The following is a 20,316-nucleotide window of genomic DNA, read 5'->3' as shown; positions in this document are numbered from 1 at the left end:
GGAATATGAATATCGGATCATTCTGTCATGACCTGGTTATGCAATGGCTAAATACATTTTTTGTGGTTGTGGTTGCCTAGTAATCGTACCTTCAAATCATGCCAAAGCATTTAACACGAGTGAATGTGTTCTTGTCAAGTAGAAAAATAGCCTTTTATGCTCCTCTTGCATTAACTGGCCAATAGTTTTGCCAGCAAAATCTTTAACGACGGACATGTCAAATGGTCATATTGAATCTAAGCTGGTGTTTACCTCATAGCTGGTGTTAGGAATCATTAAACATACTGAGCGAGAAGGATCTTATAGTTTATTTATCAGATCATAACATTGTCGCAGCAGATGTTTACCTTCCAGATACAAATATAAATTATACAATAACAATGTTTTTCAAGTTGTTTGATGTATCATTGATGTTCGACCTGCCTGAAAATATCTTGCCAGACGATCTCACATTGGATAGTCCCTCTATCAGCTGGGGAAAAAAATTGGGATAAGTTATTATGCAGATTACGTACTGATGACATTATTTAAAATATATCTGCAACAAACGCCTTTTAAGATTCTCGGTATCATGATTCATCTGCATTTATATCTGCATGTTATATAACTATCCATTAGGATTACTCCAAGCTAAGTTTCCCTGCAAAAATGTTATAATACCTTTGAAATATTTTACGTTTAGTTATAAAATTCTTACAGACAAACATAGCTTGTGAGTGTAATTTGATAGACAGGGTTAAAATTAATGCTGAAGCTATTTGACAATTAACTCTGTTGTTGTCGTAACCAATCATCCAGTCGGTTCCGTTGCTTGCAATACTGCGATTACTGTTTGAAAGTTAAGCAATGTCTAAAGTAATACATACGTAGTCGCTGTTCTTGACTCTTGAAAGTGGAAACTATTTCTTTGTTGATTCTAAAACATGGATTAATGTCAAGAAGTTCTACTTTTTCTTTGCAGAACGTAAGTACGTACTGATGGTTCTGCCAATGCGGATGCTGCGTTTGTTCGTTTTCAAACACTCATAAACTTAACATAACATTTCCCGAACGTTTAATATTGACGTTGATACAGCAATGCTGACGGTCACTATATTTCTCACTTGCCGGTGTGTCTCGAGTGTCTCCTGTCAGAGGTCATCTCATAATAAGCAGCACTTGCCGCGGTGTCTCGAGTGTCTCCTGTCAGAGATCATCTCAGAATAACCAGCACTTGCCGCGGTGTCTCGAGTGTCTTCTGTCAGAGATCATCTCAGAATAACCAGTACTTTGTCGAAGTTATGGAAGGTTGGAGGGGATTGTCTTGTTTGGTTGCAAATATAATTCAAATCTTTGGAATCACATTATGGAGATTTGCCAATGCAATGTAAATGTATTTATATCTAAATTAGTTGACGCAGTGAATTTATATTGATTGACAAAGAGGCAAAAATAAACATTATGAGAGAATAGTCAAGAAACTCATCAAAAACCGTCATAACGATAAACTGAAACTCTCAGTATAAATGCATTGTTAAAGATAACGAAGCTACAATATATCATATGTTACATTGCTTAAATGTGAAGAAAAAGAACTTTCAACGGCCCAGGTAAATCTCTCAGTAGTTAGTACTATTATTTTAATATATATATATATATATATATATATATATATATATATATATATATATATATATATATATATATCAGGAAGATAAACAAATTTACAAATAGAAAGTGAAGCATGAATGATGAATGCATACAGCCATAATTTCTCTTCTTTTGCTGCGTTTACGACTGCAATTTTAATACTCTGTTGGCTAAATCAAGCCAAGTAAAATAGACGCTAAGTGTACCTGTCGTAATATGGATCTATGCGCTATTCTAGTGATCAAACTGAGACAGCTGAATCGGGGTATCCTGGAAGTGAATCAAACATAGTATCTGGGTATCCGAGTATCTGGATGATTGTTACTGTTTCTCCTACAAGCTCGACGATGGCATCACTAATTTGGTTTCTGTGAGCGCGTGAGTGACCGATGAGGCCAATTTGTGTTCTAAAATTTCTGCCGTACACTGGAGAGTAGATGTTACTTGGGTTAGCTTGATTAATTGAGGACATGCTGCAGTTCTGAGATTTATGTTGCTTGCGCGTTTGCACGGCCTCTGCAATTCCCCATAGTTCAAAATCTCAACTTCCAGTATGGATGAGACTGGGCCAGGTGATGGAGCGATCCCTTTTAAGATCCGCCCAAGACTTAGGGTCAATATTTAATTTTCATGCATGATTTGGGAAAAAAAGTTAAGCGTTTTGTATGACCACCATGAGATCGCTTTCCCTCCGTCAGCTCGTCATAGAAGATCTTCTATGCTAGTCGCTCGTCTGACATACTTGTTACCTTCCCTGCCCATCTCAACTGTGATTCAGCAGAAGAGTGCAGATGCTTGAAATGCCTGCCAGTTTGAGAACTCCAGTGTCCCGGGCCCTGTCCTCCCATCTTCTTATCACCAGTTTCCTCAGGCAGTCCTTGTGAAAGTGGTTTAATTTCTTAACATGACTTATGTACGCAGGCCAGATTTTGCAAGTATACAGAAGGGTCCTCAAAACATTGGCTTTGTAGACCTTATATTTAACTTGTAGACTAATACCTCTGCTCTCCCGCACACGTGTGCATAATATGCCAAGCACCGAACTTGACTTACTGATTTTGGAATTGATTTCAGTGTCGGTGTATACTGCATAGGACAGTGTTCCGCAGCGATAGACGAACTTGTCCCCGGCCAAGAAGGTTTGGCCATTTACTGTGATGATGCGCGATATGAAAGGCTTAACCTGTGCCGATTGGTGCATCATTTGTCTTCTTGATGCTGATTGAGGGGCCAAAAATGTAACAAGCTGAAGAGAAATGCTCCATACGCTACTCTATGTCAGACTTACATCTGGCATTCAGACAAATAGTCATCAGCAAATAGGTGATTACGAATAGTCACTTCCTGTACATTTGCATTCGCCCCCTAGTCTCTTCAGTCCGGCACTTGCTGTCGATCCCCGTGTCATAGTCACCAAAGACATCAGTAAGCACTGCAGAGACAACATAAATGCATTGGTGTTTAAACTGCATCTTGTTTTGCTGCAAACTGATCTCTGGTTTTCTAAATATAGATCTGAATTTTAAATCGTGCTGTAAATAATTTATTTCCATTGCTTTTTGCATTCACTGTACTCTTATCTGCATGTATTTCCATCCATCTCTGCTATAGTAATCTCTTTGAACTGATTGCTTATTTATTTATTTAAATTAATCAAATTATAAATGATTACACATTTGCTCCCAGTAAAAGACTCATTTGTTTGTTTTGGTTGATTGCCAACAGCATTGCATTCTTCATTTGCCTATTTAAATATTGTATGTATTTGGCTGGTGTAAAACATGCATATCATTGTCCTACAAAAATGTGTAATTATAATCCTCTGCAAGGATGTAAAAATACATGATTGATCTCGTTATATCAAGCTGTTATCAAATTAAACAGTCTTGACATCATCAGCATCAAGAATTTCTCTGTAAAATTTCATTTGGTTATTTTGATAAGCCTCAATTATAGCAGTTTAAAAATTCCATTTAATGCAGTAATGTCTCAAATACCACAATAGTAGGGTATTAGTATCAGAGGCTTGTCTGATCACATCACTAAAAATCTTGTGGCAGGGACTTTTCCACTTGTTTCTTTATGTTGTTTTATTAAGTAAATAGTAAAGTGGTCCAGCTATGATGTTAAGTTTGTGCTTTGGTTGTACAATTGTAAGGAATCCATCAGTGAGTAGATGGTTGAGTGGAGAGATGTCATTGGAATTCAAAAGTAAATCATTGGGGGGGGGGGGTGTCTTGCTTTGCATGGGCACATCCCTCATAAAGATAAACATTCTTACTAATTAAAATATTACTAGTTGCCAGCTCATCCATTACCTATCAGTGCTCAAAAATTCTGACAGCCCAATACCTGGGGCCCCTCTAAGTTTAGTTAGGGCCTGTCCTGTTTTCCAAGTGAGGTGCATGTTGGGCTTGTCGGAAAAAACTAGTTTGCTAAGGAAACTTTGATCATGCTGATGAAATGAGTAAATGTACTTTCGAGATATTGACATTCATGCCATCACACGGCACAATCTAAATCAGATTACCACAGTCCTACGTGAAATTGAGATATGATTTTAATCAAATGGAAGCTTTGCTAAAAATACGATTTTGTACCCCCAAACCCCCCTGATAAGGTCATGTTTTGAGAAAACACAATTTTCAGTAATCTTTAAAAAAAACATATATAAAAAATAAAAAAATAAACCTTTCAGTCTATGTCCGTTACATGTAGTATGTAATCTGTAATGACTGGAACTGATATACAACTATCCCTTGGGCAGTTTAAATAGCAGCAATTAAAGGTAAAGAGGTCAGTTATAAAATCAAAGTTTTACATTAACTGGCTGACAATAGCTAGCGAGATGTGTTGAAAGCTGCAGTGGGTGAACCCATTGTGCTAATTTGCATAGGTAGGATCAAGAAGTGGAACAAACCATTATAGACAAATCAAAGAGATGATAGATGCATGTACAAGAACAAAAGTTATTATATATCATTGCCTTAAAACAAGAATGTTTAAGCTGCTATGCATTTTATTTTTGACAAGTTTGTGAACAGCATAAATGTTAATTTGATGTCTGATTTTACTGCATATATAGAATGCAAAGCATAATCATTTAAGTTATGGGAACAGTGTGCAAGTGTAATTCATTTTTATTAAATTTATATTCAAAGTGTAGCTATTGCAACATTGTGTAACAATATTAAAATAGAGGAAATTTTGAGCATATGGAAATTGTAGTCTGGCATACCTGTCAATTTTCATAAGCTAAGTAGGGAGAATAACAAATAAAATAGTGAAATTGAGGCATAAAAAAGGAAGATTTTTACACAGCATTTTTTAAGTACCCGTTTCAGTAAATATTGACCAATCTTCCAGGTCCAATAAGGGTGAAATTTTCAAAGGATTAATCAGAAGTGCCTGCAGAAACTTGGGGGGGGGGGGCACATAGTGGTCAGCCATGAAATTTTATGGATGTAGGCCAAATCATGTTTAAAGGTGAAATTTGAGGAGGCGGCTATTGCGTCCCCCCACCCGCTTGCCCCAATGTGCAAGCACCCATGGGATGTGCCATTTCTCCCTTGAACATGCCTTATTTTCCCCTAAGAAAACCCCCCATTTTCATATTCTGGTCATCTGTGGCTAAACTGCGTAATCACTAAAGGTTATGCTTAAGAGACTTAAGTACACAGGCTTAAGGCCAGTGTGACTAATTAACAGTTAATCCTTATCATTGCATTTATCTTTTTAAAAGGACTGCCCTTCAGACATACTTCAAACAAACCATGAGCTACAGTGTGTGCATATAAGTACCAGCAATTGATTGGCAAATAAACAATGCAATATTTTGTTGCAACTTACAATGCCTAGGACTTCATTTTAACAGTTCAAATCGGCAGTCACAGCTTACCGTATACATGGCAACTGTTTTTCCCACGTTTTATATCCCACCTTATTTCCTTTGGTTTAACTCTTAAGGTATGTAACACTGTTTACTAAATAAAATATTTACTCTGAATTAGTTCTTTAGGGGTACATATACTGCAAATTATATTTTGTTTTATTCCTTCTTTTAATTTAATTATGGTAATTAAAGTTAACATACATGGTAGAGGAATACCTGGTTTTTACTGACTGAGTTTCTTTGGCAGAAATGGAGATCCAATTTTGTTGGCAGAGAAAATTACACAACATGTGATCATTCATGGGATTGAAACTAACTGGTGACAATTTTTTTTTTTACTACAGTACTGTTGTAGGCATTTTAAAAAATCAGAAATTTACATGAATAATGTTTAATCTTAATATTTTATTTACTGAAGGAAAAAAATTTGTAGTGTGATATGAATTATTTTGTCACTGCAGCATTCACAAGTGATAAAATAGAATATGGCATCCGTGGATTGCATATGATATATCTATTTATGTATGGGGTTGTTTTTTCTTAGAAATAATTGGGAGTTCTCTGCAAAACAGTTCATAGATGGTTGATTGAAATGCTGGGCAATAATAATTAATTTAATGTACTCATTGACTTTTTATATGTCAAAGTGGATGCTACATTTTATGATGTATTTTGGCTACAGCTAGAAATTGATTCAGGTTTATAAAAATCTAAAAAATATACTTTCAAATTAATGAGTAAATTTGTATTTCAAAAGCAAACTTTGATTACCATAACAATATGCAATCTTCCAAAATGTTATCAAGATCATTAAGAAATTTACTTATGTGGTTCATGTTAAAAAATCTTAAATAAATGTTACCTGTATACTGTCTGTAATTTTTCCCAAATTCTAATCTTTTTGAACTCCATCAAATCATCATTTTTTGTACCTATAAGTTTTCATGCATACGTTTTTGGATTCTCAATTAGATAATTCAAATATGGGTAAGAACAAGCTGAAATATATGATTAATATTTCGTTTTACCTTTAATTATTTTACTTCCCAGGTGAATAAGAAATTACAAACAATACAGAAGCAGCAGGGGGGCGAATCCGACATTTTGTCCAATCGTTATTTTGCTTAATTATTACTTCTGCACTCAGCGGATCCGGTGTAGTCAGCGCTGGTAAAAAAAAAAAACGACGTCGGTCCATCCTACACGATGGTGACGTCATTTGGTTTAATGCGCGCCGATCCCAGTTTTGTCAGCGTCCGGTGAACACAGCGACGACCGCGTCGATGTCATTTCCCCCCCCCCCCCGCTGCTAAGAAGTTATTTACAATGAAAATTATTTACAATTTAACCGAATATTTGGTCAAGTCCGATACGATATCGTGTCCGAGGATCATGTAAATTTATCGTTACAAATCCATGTGGGGTCGACTGAGCATGACTAAAAAAGTTTCGAAAACCATTAAAGTCCATGTCACCGCCACACCAAGTTTGCCAGATATTTCGTAGCGTGTGTGTATCAACGCCGTTGAATACAGCAAGAATATTACAGTTGTCTCTGATTACTTTTGGAATCTGAGTGTATCGTTGAGTGACATATATCACGTCGGTGTTTTTATGCCTGCCTCTGGAAAATATCCTAGCTGGGTTTTTTTGATTGTCTAACATAACATCATCGTACACGACTAGATTGTTAACGTCGCCATCAATATCATCAATACCTGGTGCATCATTGATATCTGTAATAAACTCAATAACATTTTTTTCAGCGATCGCTGATGCATTCTCGTTAAAATCTTTCAACACCTCGTAGCATCGTTGATCATCTACGCTAGGGGCGATTAAATACAACTTATCCCACTTCATCCATCTCATTATTAAATTGAGTAACAATTGCGTCTTGCCGGATCCAGATGGTCCGATGATAATCATCCGGATCGAGTTTGGTAACGCTGCAACATGCTTAACTGGTTCTCTCGTTTTAGTCGCCGAAAAATCAATTATATTCATATCTCTATACATAAATTATGGATCTATATTGTGTGAAGTGTAGAGTGCGTACTGGCACAAATGATATGACAACCGTTACAACAAGAAATAACAGGTCGGCACTTACTGGTAAGTGTGTACAATGCGGTACAAAGAAATTTAGATTTATTTCTATTAGACCCGGGGATGCTTTAAAAAAAAGCGAGGAGGTGATATTGCAGCCAAGTTATCAAAACTCCCCGGAACACCGTGGGCAAAGTATCCAGGAGAAAAGCACCTCCCAGGATATAGCTACTGTGGCCCCGGAACACGATTAGATATCAGACTCGATGATCAAAATCAGCCCAAACCCGGTGAGTATCCAATAAACGCTATCGATAAGGCGTGTCATGCTCATGATGTTGCTTACTACAAAAGTAGCGATCTGCAACAGCGTCATATCGCGGATGTAAAATTAATTCACGCGTTAAATGCTATTCCTGATAAATCATTCAAAGAAAAATTGGCTTCATGGTTGGTAAAATCGGCTATGAAAGGTAAATTAATGATTGGAAGCGGAGCTTCTCGCGCTGGTAATTGAAAACGCTAGCGTTTATAATAACAACATGGAATCCATCTATTATTCTCCGAGAGGATACTGGAAGGGGAAGGCCGCAATTGGTAAGCTTGCAAGCGCTGCAAAAGTAACGAGGGCCACTGCGGCTAATTGGTTATCCAAACAGGCTATATGGCAAATTTATCTACCACCACCTAAACAAATCAACTTCTCGCACTTTGATGTTACCGTACCCAATGAAGTTCATCAAGCTGACATATTATTTCTGCCGCATGACAACGGTTACAAATACGCGCTAACCGTAGTTGATGTTGCGAGTCGATACAAACAAGCGGAGCCGTTAAAAACAAAGTCGGCAACTGAAGTAGCCGATGCGTTTGAGCGGATTTACCGAAGGGGTCCTCTGCGCTGGCCAAATCTATTACAAGTTGATCCTGGTAGTGAATTTCGCGGTGCTGTTTTATCAACGTTGAAACATCATAGCGTCGCGATACGACGAGGTCATACTGCGCTACATCGTGATCAGGCAATTGTTGAACGATTCAATCGGACTCTTGCTGAATGGTTATTTGGGTATCAATACGCGAAGGAATTCATCCAAGAAAAACGATCTCGTGAATGGGTCAAAAGGTTGCCAGGCGTAATTGCAGCGTTAAATAACGAGATTACCCGAGCAATCAACATGAAGCCCAGCGACGCGATTAAAAAAAAGTATATACCCGGAAGATCAAAATTAAATAGCGTTTCCAAGCCGATTCTCGGCGATGTCACTGTTAGATATCTGTATGAACCAGGAGAGCTTGAAGGCGGTAACAAAAGAGCTACTGATCCTATTTGGAGTGTTACCACGCATAACATATCAACGATAACACGATCAACTGGTAGACCACCGATCTATAGACTGGATTCAACTGCTCCACAGCGGGGGTTTACACGCGAGCAACTACAAGTGATACCTGACGATACTCAATTGCCCCCACGTGGCCTTAACTAGCGCCGTTGCGTCTATTGCACTCAAGACAGGTCAACCTCACATTGTTTTTGACATGACCGAGACTGTTATCGATCCTGTCCACGGTAAATTGGCGAGCGTCTTTATCCGAATAACGCCAGCGCATTACACAATTGCAACTCGCGCAGTGATTATTCTGTTGTTGTCGTAACGCAATTATTAATTCGGCATCAATATCAAAACGCCGCTGTTTTTTTTTATCCTGTTGGAGGTAACCCGAGAGTTTTCTATCAATGACGCTTGCATCAATAATGTCATCGTTGTCACTGGCTTCGTCAATAACAATTCTTCGAAGCTGATTTATCCTCCGTACTCGGGACACTGCGAGATAGACTAGATTTGACCATTCGATGCGATTATCAACTATCCAAACAATTGTGTCCGTGATGGTTAATCCCTGCGAGGAATGTATTGTCGTTGCGTATCCTAGCGTCCACGGGGATTTATCAGCACGTAGCGCGTCCTCGACGACGCTGATATCAACGAGCACAATATCATTCAGCACAAGAATTTGTTTTTTTGTCCCTGACGCTGTCGGGCCCGGGATTTCAACTTCAATGTTCTGCCGCCGTGTGTCCGCGGGTCTATAACATAACGGCACTGGGCGCGTTGGAAACTTTTCCTTATGCAACGCAAACAACTTCCGCTGAAGTGTGTCTCTGACTATCTTTCTACTCGCTACAATCAAATCGTTTGGTCTCCATGTTTCCCAGAATTCATTTAACGGCGTTTCCGGAATCACCTCGCGGATTATTTCACATTGAACTCTATCCGGCTGTAATCTGATTAATTTTTTAACCTCGCGCAGTTGTTCATCAAGTGCTCGGTAATCAGTATCGGTTTCTTCATAATAGTCCACAAAATTCTTTAACCAATCATGTGGACTCTCGCCGACAAATGGTGGTGGTTGGCCATGGTCGCCACACATGATTACCGCTGTATTCGCGCGCAGCAACCACTCAAGAAACATTTGTAAAACATCTAACGAAACAGTACATATCTCATCCCAGATGATAACCTCAGGAATAAATTTTTCACCCATTCGATCAGGAGTCCACTCACCGCCGCTGTATCGAAAAAAGCTGTGATAAGTAACGGCGTCAACATTTCGTTGTTTTATCTCTCGCGCTAGTCTATGGGTCGGTGTAAGCACGATTATACTTGCCCGCGTTCGAAATAATTCAATTGCCCGAGTCGTCTTTCCTGACCCACCACAGCCGCTTAAATAAACTGTTTTGTGTCTACAAATTGGATCAGAACACGGTGGTGCATTAGACCATTCTGATAAATTATCACCGCGTAAGTAATTGTTTTCAACGGTGACATTTGCTGACGGGGAATAATCGCGTCGTATTTCGTTTTTAATTCTCCATATACCCCAATTCTCGTCCGGACTAGTAAACTCGGCTATGTTTCCCTTGTACTTTACGTCTATATAAAATGAATCAACGGCTACTCTAACCGCGGTGTCGGGAAATCTATTTATCATCGAGAATAAATTGATAGCGGCGTAACCCAGCATAGACGCCCTCAAATGTGGATACGCGGGGCTGTCTCCATCGGCGTAAGTAACAACTGTACCCAACCTTGTTCCATTGGACAAGAAAGCTGTTTTGCAGTTCACGTATCTATTTTTTACCACTGCGTCCTTGATTACGAAATCATATTCTGCGTCATCTATAATCAGCCGTGAGCAATATCGTTTGTAGTCGCAGTTTTTTCCACCTTGTGTGAACTTACCGATTATTCTTCTACCGAGATCTTTTGCCTCGCGGTTTCGTTGGTTGAATATCTTTTTGGACCATTCGATGATATATTCCTCGTCGGCATCAATGTGTGCTCTGGACTCGTCAATTATGCTATCTAGACGCTCTGGTTCTGGTAACCAGACTTCAGTCTGCGCCCGATATGATATAATCGCGTCACTGACAATCAACGATACAAGCATGCTACAATCAATCATATACCGTAGCAGCGCTATTGGCAGCCACTTCTTTTCAGCCATGTGTCTACCGATCCAAATATAACAACAGCGATGAAGTCCTGCCGCGAATTCAAATGATACTATGCGAGCGAATCCGGTTAAATCAAAATCAGGCAGTGGTCCATTAATAGCAACACGAGTCATTTCATGTCTGGGGTGTCCAAATCGTTTGAAATACTCAGCGGCGGATCCATACCCGAGAAAACTCGCTGGATAACAGGCAACCATATCAACGGAAATCATAGCGTCGCGGTTGTATTCAGTGTTCCATAGTCCACCGTGATAATATTCCAAACAACTGGATTGTACATCCGGTAGAAATTCCTTGCGCGTTGGTCTCCACGCATTTTTCCTTGCTGCAACATGAGCCGCAACCGATGGAATCGTAAAACAATTTGTTAGCAGTTGTTCATCATGCTCTTCAAATTCCATGGCGGTTTTTTTCATCTTGTTGTGAAACGCTTCAGTGCGATATAATTCACCGTTTGGTCTTACAAACTGATCAAAGGTATCCATGTCGTTTTCAGCGCTGCGAAGTAACCACACTGATACAGGGTCGTTTTTACACAAGCAGGCAATAGCATCAAATAGTTTCCTCTCCGCGAGAAAACCATCCTCTCCCAGGAATTCCCCGGGGATATACTTTACTGTTCTATCCCGTGGAAATATTGTGACCGCGGGCGTCCACGCGTGTTCGTTATGATCAATAATTTTGATTGGGGCTCCATTTGATTTATACTTTGATTCGTATAACACTTCACCGGTTATCGTTGTAACGGTTATTGGAAATCTCAGCGACGTTTCTAATTTCGCTATGTCGCTGATGGTTGCTCCTCGCTCGCGCACTGTCTTCTCCCATTGGTTTATTTTGCTACGTCGTAAATCAGTCAATTTGTTTCCTCGACACGCATTTGTAAAATGCTCTATTACTCGTTCTGCTACACAATTTATCCCCGTTGACTGTTTCATCGGCGCTAGTTTTCCGATATCAGGTTTCTTATTTAACGGGTATATTCCATAAACAACTGCTGTTTCAGGATACGCTCGTTCATAGTATGGTCTGTCAATTCCGGTTAACAACCCCGGCTTGGAGTCGCGGCTAACAATGACTGTTTTCTTATCGCTGAGGACCGGTTCAAATTTATCACGTATGATCCAATTACCTGATTCTACCCGGACAATGAATTTTACTCTGAAGAAATACCTTTTACCGTCAAGTTGTGATATTATCGTTGCTGCGCGGTTGTCGTTCATGGTAGCATCAACAATACCATCAATTCGAAATGTTGACCAACTATGAGATGCACCATCACGCTTGAATTCATTGATACAGTCGCGTATTTTATTCAACAGGGTTCTATCGTTTATTAACGCTTTTGGTGCGTCCTTGAGGACTCTATCGAGATTGAACTTAATATTTTTCCAGGGCTTAATTGCTGCTAATCTCTCGAACTCCTCCATATAATTAAAACAAGTATTTAAATGAAAGAATATAGTATAATGAATCACTGCAAATGGTTGATGATTGGGTCGATAACCCCGTGCAATAAATCATGTAGAGGTGAATTCTGCGGGTATCATTTACAAAGCGTTCGTAATGGTTCTCTTGGCCCCCTACCGTGCTTGGTTTGCCACGTTGGTGTAAGAGGAAAATCGCAGTTGTGTATCAATTGTGGCGTAAAGCGATACAGAGAGTTAAAACGCTATTACGACAAGCGAATAAAAAATGCCGTCATTGACCCCACCGCAGACTTCGTCATCAAAACTCCTCAGGACTATATTGCAAGGTTTATAATTAAACCAAATAATGAATTAGACAAGTAGTATTATTATACAAATGAACCAAGAATTTCAGCCGCATCCCGTTCTCGTTAATTACGAGGCATCTCGCGACGGCGTTGTTAGAAATTGTAGACTGAAGAAGCCGGTTGGATGGAAAAATAATCACGGATACTTGATGTTTGGTGCCGGAAAGAAGAAGTATTATGTTCACAGGATTGTATTTGAAGCATTCAACGGATTAATCGAGGACGGTCTCGTTATTGATCATATTGATGGATGTCCTCAAAATAATTCTCTTATAAACCTGCAAGCTATCTCTCAGAGTGAAAATAGTAAAAAAGGCCAAACTGGTAAATTTTCAAAAAAAGCAAAAAGCGTAAAGTCATTTGATACAACAACTCACGAGGAAAAAATATTTCAGTCGATGAATGAGGCAGGAAAATATTTCGATATTTGTAGAGCCTCAACACAATTTGTTGCAGAACGAGTATATCAAACAGCGATCTCAAAAAAAACGGGTCATAGAATTCGATTTTCATATATAACAGAAATCAGCGAGTGACAAGGTCACCGTGACAGTGCGAACGCTACAATAAATTGTCTCTTCCGGAAGAAAACGAATTATCCTACGGTTTCATCGAATGTTAACACACCTCGGGATTGATACGCGGGGTTCATTTTGTAAAATATTTTTTTTTATATTAGAAATAAGATGTTTTATAAGAATATGAATATCGAAGACATCAATAATATATTAACCGAGATTTTAAAATTAAAAAATCAAGGAATTGAATTATCTGATAAGCTTGATAACCAAAAAATATTGTCCGATTATGAAATTATTAACGAGCAATCAAAGAAAGGTCGATATACCCTGCCACGCGAGTATTCTTTTATAAAGCGATTACAATATACGATCAATGAAAACTTGTATGGCAATGACGTAAATGCATTTATTGGACTATTTACTGCCGTTGAGACAGTACGAAAAAAACTCGGACAGGCTTTTGAACGACGTCGAGAAATCTCTAATAAAATTAAAAACATTAGAAGGATTATAGACGAAAACTCCCTGGAGCCCCTGGGACATATCCCCGCCACACTCGGCGGGAAATTAGAAATTACGGAGCAATTGCAATAATGGTAGGCGAATCACTTACTACTCGGCTAGCCAGAGAGCGGCTAGTAGCGCTTAAAAAGTTCATACCGTTACGAGACAGGGTCCGAAAACAACTTCAAACGCGGCAACAACTACAAACTGATTTTGCTGTTGGAAGCGAACAGCTCTTTGCTCCGGTAACTAAAGCGACCAAAGATGTTACGGCGGCAACTGTGCCCGTCCTCGGTGCGCTTGAAAAGATAGCGGCTCAGACCGAGCAAACAAAAAAGTCTCTGGAAACACTCCCTGCGAAAATAGCATTCGCTACAACACGGAGGCCGCCACCACTCGCTATAACGGACCCACAAGAACCTTATGTTACAATAGCCGATGAAGAAGAACTAGGCGCCACCGCAAGAGAACCAGAAGAAGAAATACCGGAGGAAATACCGGAAGAAATACCAGAAGAAATACGGAAAGAGGGGAATATACCCCGTAATGTGCTTAAAAAGAGCACAATAGACACAATTAGAAACCTCGGCTACGAAGAATTAGTTGATTTTACTGTTACAAATTTTGCTAAGGACACACGAGATGAGCATATCAATAGCGGCTACGAGAAAAATATAAGGTCGTTAAAGGACTGGACAAGAATAGTGTATTTGGCAAGTAAATATAAAAATGAATTACCACCGCGTGATAATAATTATATAATATTCCACAATAAAGTAAAAAGTGAAAGACCAAAACACGGAAAAGGATACTCTGTTGGTAAAGACGTTACTTGTCCTGGTAGTGTTCTCAGTGATATATCACGGCTAGAAATACTAATCGGAGGAAAACGAGCCGGAAATAACTCTCCGGAAATAATCAATGAGGCCGCTGATATTTGCAGGCGGTTATTTGCCGGTGGTATCATGGACATTAATGCATATCGAACGCTCATAGACGAACTCGTGGACCACGGTCATTACAGCGATTGACCAATCACTGGTGATCAATCACTGGTGATCAATCACTAATTGGAAAACACTGGTGTTTTTTATAATAAAGATGATTATACACTACAACCATGATAAACCAGTCAGCGTCTACGTGGTAAACTCACGATTGCCCGTATACCGCGCGTGGTACGGAGACGGTCTCGGTAGCACCATTGCGGGGTTATTTACAAGAATGGCTCCAAAAGTAGCGCCGTTAGCCAAACAATTAGGAATGAAGGCTATTGATGTTATTCGTGATAAGGGTATTAGTGCTATTGGAGATGTTGCCGGAAGGGCGTTTTCTGCAGCAAAGGACAAACTAATATCGTTGGTAAAATCCAAAGGATTTTCACGAAGAAAAAAACAGAAACCACCGGTGATGCCATCAACGACAGTGATGCCTGCAAATGTCAGTAAAGTAATAAATAACGCCGTGGAAGAAAAACTAGCGTCGCTGGTAAACAATAATCAAGATGACATCGCAAACATAATAGCGGGAAGTGGTTTAAAACGACGACGATGATTTAGATGCATCAGCGTATTATTAAATAAAATGTTTAAACGAACAGCTGACCCGGCGTTTGATATGGACGCACCAGTGCACAAGGATGATTCTGTCCGTAATTATCAATTTTATTCCTATCATGCAGTACAACCCAACATACGATCGCGAATTGAACTTCAAGTCCATGATACCAGTAAATATTTTTTACCGTGTGAAGCGTTTATTGAAATCGAAGGAGAACTTGTAACAGAGGCCGATACTCCTGCTGTACCAGCACCGTATCCAGATGGTACCAAAGTTGGCTTAGTCAATAACGGCGTAATGGCGCTATTTGAGAGCGCAAAATATCTCATTGACGGGCGAGAGATCGAGTCTATAGAACGCGATGTTGATGTTGCTACAACAATAATCGGGCTAGCAAGATATTCCGACGATTATACAAGATCAGCGGGTCCATCTATGATGTTTGCAAAGGATACTAGAAACACTGCTGGAAACTCGCAATTTGTGGTAAGACGACCAAGAAATAATGCTAATAACGCTGATGCTGATGTTGAGAATATGATTAAAAACAGCGATCCTAATTTTAACATCTGAGCTGCAACGCGCATATCAATGTTAACAGGGCCGCGTAGATCTTTCTCATGCGCGATTCCACTGCATCATATATTTGGATTTTGTAGGAACGTGCGAAAAGTTATCTACGGAGCAAAGCATACCGTGGTGCTTGTGCGAAAAGGTGATGATAGAAATGCAATTTGGAGAATTCCAGCGGATCTTGCGAATCCAAATAATGACTCTGGTAAAGTCGTTTTAACTAAAATATTATTGTGGATGCCAGTAATGACTCCATCCATTATCACAGAGGCACGATTGCTATCCTTTATGGAGCAGGGAGGAAAATCATTACTAAGTTGGCTAACAACAACAACAGATACTAAGCAATCAAATATCAATGGTATATTCACATGGAACCTGGCATCACAACAAGGCATTTCGGCTCCGCGTCATATATTTGTTGCGTTGCAGGATATGACGAGAGTTGATAATCAACTATCCAGCCATATGATATTTGATCGATTAGGCGTTACTGACGTCTCGCTGAGAATAAACGGCCAGCAGGAACCATCTGAGGATATACAACTTAATTACGGTCAAAACCATATTGCACGCGTGTACCATCGGTTGCTGTCGTATATGAGTCGTGATCAAAACGTCGACACTGGTTTGCAAATATCACAACATGATTTCAAAGAACTATATCCGATCTATTACTTTTCGCTGGAACATCTTGATTTAACAAGACAATCCGTCGTTGATATACACTTCCGAGCTAATGTAACTCGCGGCGTTATTGCCGATTATAGAGCGGTTGCTGTCATTCTCAGCGATAAATCAATGCTGTTGGAAGGCGTTGGTGGACGAATGAGAATCGTTGATGCACCAGTGGAAAACATGTAATTGAAAACATAAACGCGTTTACAATAAAAATGTCGTATAATGTTGTCGGCGTAGAGTTGACCGATGGTCAAGTCAAGAAATTACGATCAAAGTCGGCTAAACAATGTGGAACCACAATAACGTTAAAGCCGTCACAGATGGCAGGTGGTAATCATAAGATATCGTTGACGGCGCGTCAAATAAAACATTTCAATGATGCGATGAAGAATAAAAAGGGTGTTCAAATAGATTTTTCGGCCGCAGCGATTAAAAACATGGAAAAGACCGGCGGGATATTTCCGTTGTTAGCTGCGATTCCAGCGTTGATTGCCGCGGCGGCTCCAGCAGTGGCGAAGGCGGCGGCGTTGGGGGCCGTTGGTACCGCAGCGGGAATGGCATTGAAGAAAGCAACCGGGAAAGGCTATAAAAAAAACGACCCGTAGCCGGAAAGGGTCTAAGACTACCGGGAACCCCGTATTCATGGTACTCGGGGAAGGGTCTAAGACTACCGGGAACCGTTTAATGACTCCTATGTCTAATTTTGATTTAATAGATGCCGCAAACGCGTTAGCGATAAAAAACTTCAGAGGTGTTTTCATGAGGGATCAATTACCGACAAAACCAAGGAATATTGAAACCGGTATAATTAACCTCGATAAATCCTCCGGAGCGGGAACTCATTGGGTTGCATACGCAATTGATCCGCGTGCGATCGTCTATTTTGATTCATACGGGTTAGCCCCGCCAAACGAGTTCATGCGGTATATCCGGGCGTGTTCAGCCCCGGTTTTTTATTCCACGCTGCCAACACAACAATTAAGCGACCCACCGATATGCGGCCGTGAGGTATTGAACGTACTCGCGGCGATTTCATCATCGCGGAAACCACCTCATGTGGTTGTAAACGAATACGCTAGTGGGGTCGTAGAGGCACGGCGGGTTAATTAAAAACACTGTTTTTTTTTACAATAATAATGATTGATATCTGGGGACGACCGGTTTCGGCGCTGAAAAAACCCACGGAAACTCTCGCCACCGATGACATAAAAAAACTAATTGAGGATGAAATCGCTGATACGTTAAATTTAACCAGTGTTGACCCGGGCGAAATAGTTGTATTTCAAGACCGCCAGGGTAAACTGAAATCCAGTAATGTGTCGCTGAATGACGTTTTAATACGAAATAATGATGCCGCTGAAAACGCCATAGCGTTGTATACCGATGACGGACGACTTAAATCAGGTGAATCCATCTTGACGATAAATGGAAAAATAAGTACACTTGGCGACAATTATATAACCATGTCGGATTCGTTAAAAAGTTTGTATGATAGACTTAACGCGCAAGCAAATCAGTTCGAGGGGATACAAAAGTCTGTCACCGATATACAACTCACTACTGCTAGTTTTTTTGGAACCCCGACGGTAACCGAACCGAATCTTGTGGGGATAAAAAGTATTATTTCGGAGTTTACAACGCTGTCGGGCCAATTTTACACGTTGCGAAAAAATTTTAACAGGGCTGATAACACCATTGATAAATTCTTTGGTAAAAAAAATACCAGACCGGAAGAAATTACAATAACTATAAATGATATCACTGCGTATGGACAGGAAATAGAAACAATCAAAAATGATGTTGAAACGAACAAAAGGAGTGTAGACGCGTATAGAGGGGAAATAAGAACAATCAAAATTGATGTTTCAGCGAACAAAGGGAATATAGACGCGCATGGACGGATAATAGAAACAATCTTCGTTAGTGTTTCATCGATCACAAATAATGTAGACGCGCATACAGGGGAAATAGTAACAATCAAAACAGATGTTACAGCGAACAAAAAAAGTATAGACGCGCATACACAGGAAATAGGAACAATCAAAACTGATGTTACAGCGATTAAAGACAGACTACCGGAAATGACAAAAATAAAAATCCCTCATGAAAACACCATCAACACAGTATACACGATTCATCATGAATCATTCGATTGGACTCCTACGAATAATACAGTAAATATCACTGCAACTGTTAAGGGTATTTATCGATTGACATTGATTTCAGCGATGCAGTTTAATATATCATCGTCGAGTTCATCTGGGTTTAACAATACAATATCAACAATTATAGACAAGGACACAGTTGAACAATTTACAATTGAAGCCGTTGATAGCAGTCTATTTAGGGCAAACATTACATGGTATGTGGAATTTGTAGCGGATCTAAGTGAGTAATTGAAAACACTAGCTCTTTTAAAATAAAATGCCCACCAGGGTAATTGAATCAGAGGTATCACCGACGTCACATCAATATCGATTCGATACCGCAAAAGAATTCTCCGCGAGCTTAAAAACGCTTTCCGAACAATACCGCGCAAAAATAAAAAAATACCGTCGTAAAATAACCACCATCGACGCGGTCGTGTACTCGGTGTCAGGTATAGTAGCCGGTACCGGTGTTATTTTATCCACGGTGACCATGATAGCCCCGATCGCTGTTCCAATCGCTATCTCCGCGGCGACAACAATTGCTGGAGTCGCCAACGCAATCACTAGAAAGATATCATCGTGTGCTCAGAAAAAACTCAGCGAGTATACAGTAAAACATCAAATAGTATCCGACGCGTACTCGAAATTATCCGGGTTGATCTCGTTGGCGATAGATAATTCGTTTATATCCGATGCTGAATTCTCCACGATGGTCCAGTTGTATGACTCCGCGATGTCAAAAATCGAGGATTTTCAACTGGAAGCTGGAAACCACGTCGCTGAAACAACTTCAATGGGCTTAAAACATTCTCCTGAAAACAAGCAGGTTGTTAATATTAAACACTAGAAACGACAAATAATAATAATGTCGCTGAACCCCGAAGGGTTGCAATTACTCCAACGGATCGCGGAGAACACCACTCCGGTACAAACAAATATGATATCGATAACATCAACGAAGCCAGAATTCAGTGTAAACTTCCCCTCTCCGATTCCAGTGATTGAAATAGCGCTGGCAAAATTGCGAATATATCACAGTTGGCCTAATATCCGAGCGGAAGCATTTAACGGACAACAACCTAATAACTCGCTGGTTTTTGCATGGACAAATAAACCCGATGGGACCCCAGACTGGAATGAGGTTACAATACCAACTGGGTCATACCAAGTAGAACAAATCAATAAAGAATTCCAACGCAGGATAAAATCGATCACAGGAAAAGAATCAAAAATCGCTCTTACGGTTCATGAACCGACGTTATCGTCGACGATTGAAATAAGCACACCGGGGTATATGGTTGATATTTATAACAGTTCAATAAGAACCATACTAGGTTGGCCCGAGAATCCACCTAATGGAATCCCCGCGTATTTGCACACAAATGTGCAATCGTATCATGAAATTATTCCCAGTTATCGAGATAATTTGTCTATTATAAAAGACACGTTATTATCCAGTT

The sequence above is a fragment of the Sinohyriopsis cumingii genome, chromosome 7 (assembly GCF_028554795.1).
Source record: "Sinohyriopsis cumingii isolate HCF-2022 chromosome 7, ASM2855479v2, whole genome shotgun sequence".
Lineage (NCBI taxonomy): Eukaryota > Metazoa > Mollusca > Bivalvia > Unionida > Unionidae > Sinohyriopsis > Sinohyriopsis cumingii.
Note: the sequence above shows the minus strand (reverse complement) of the source record.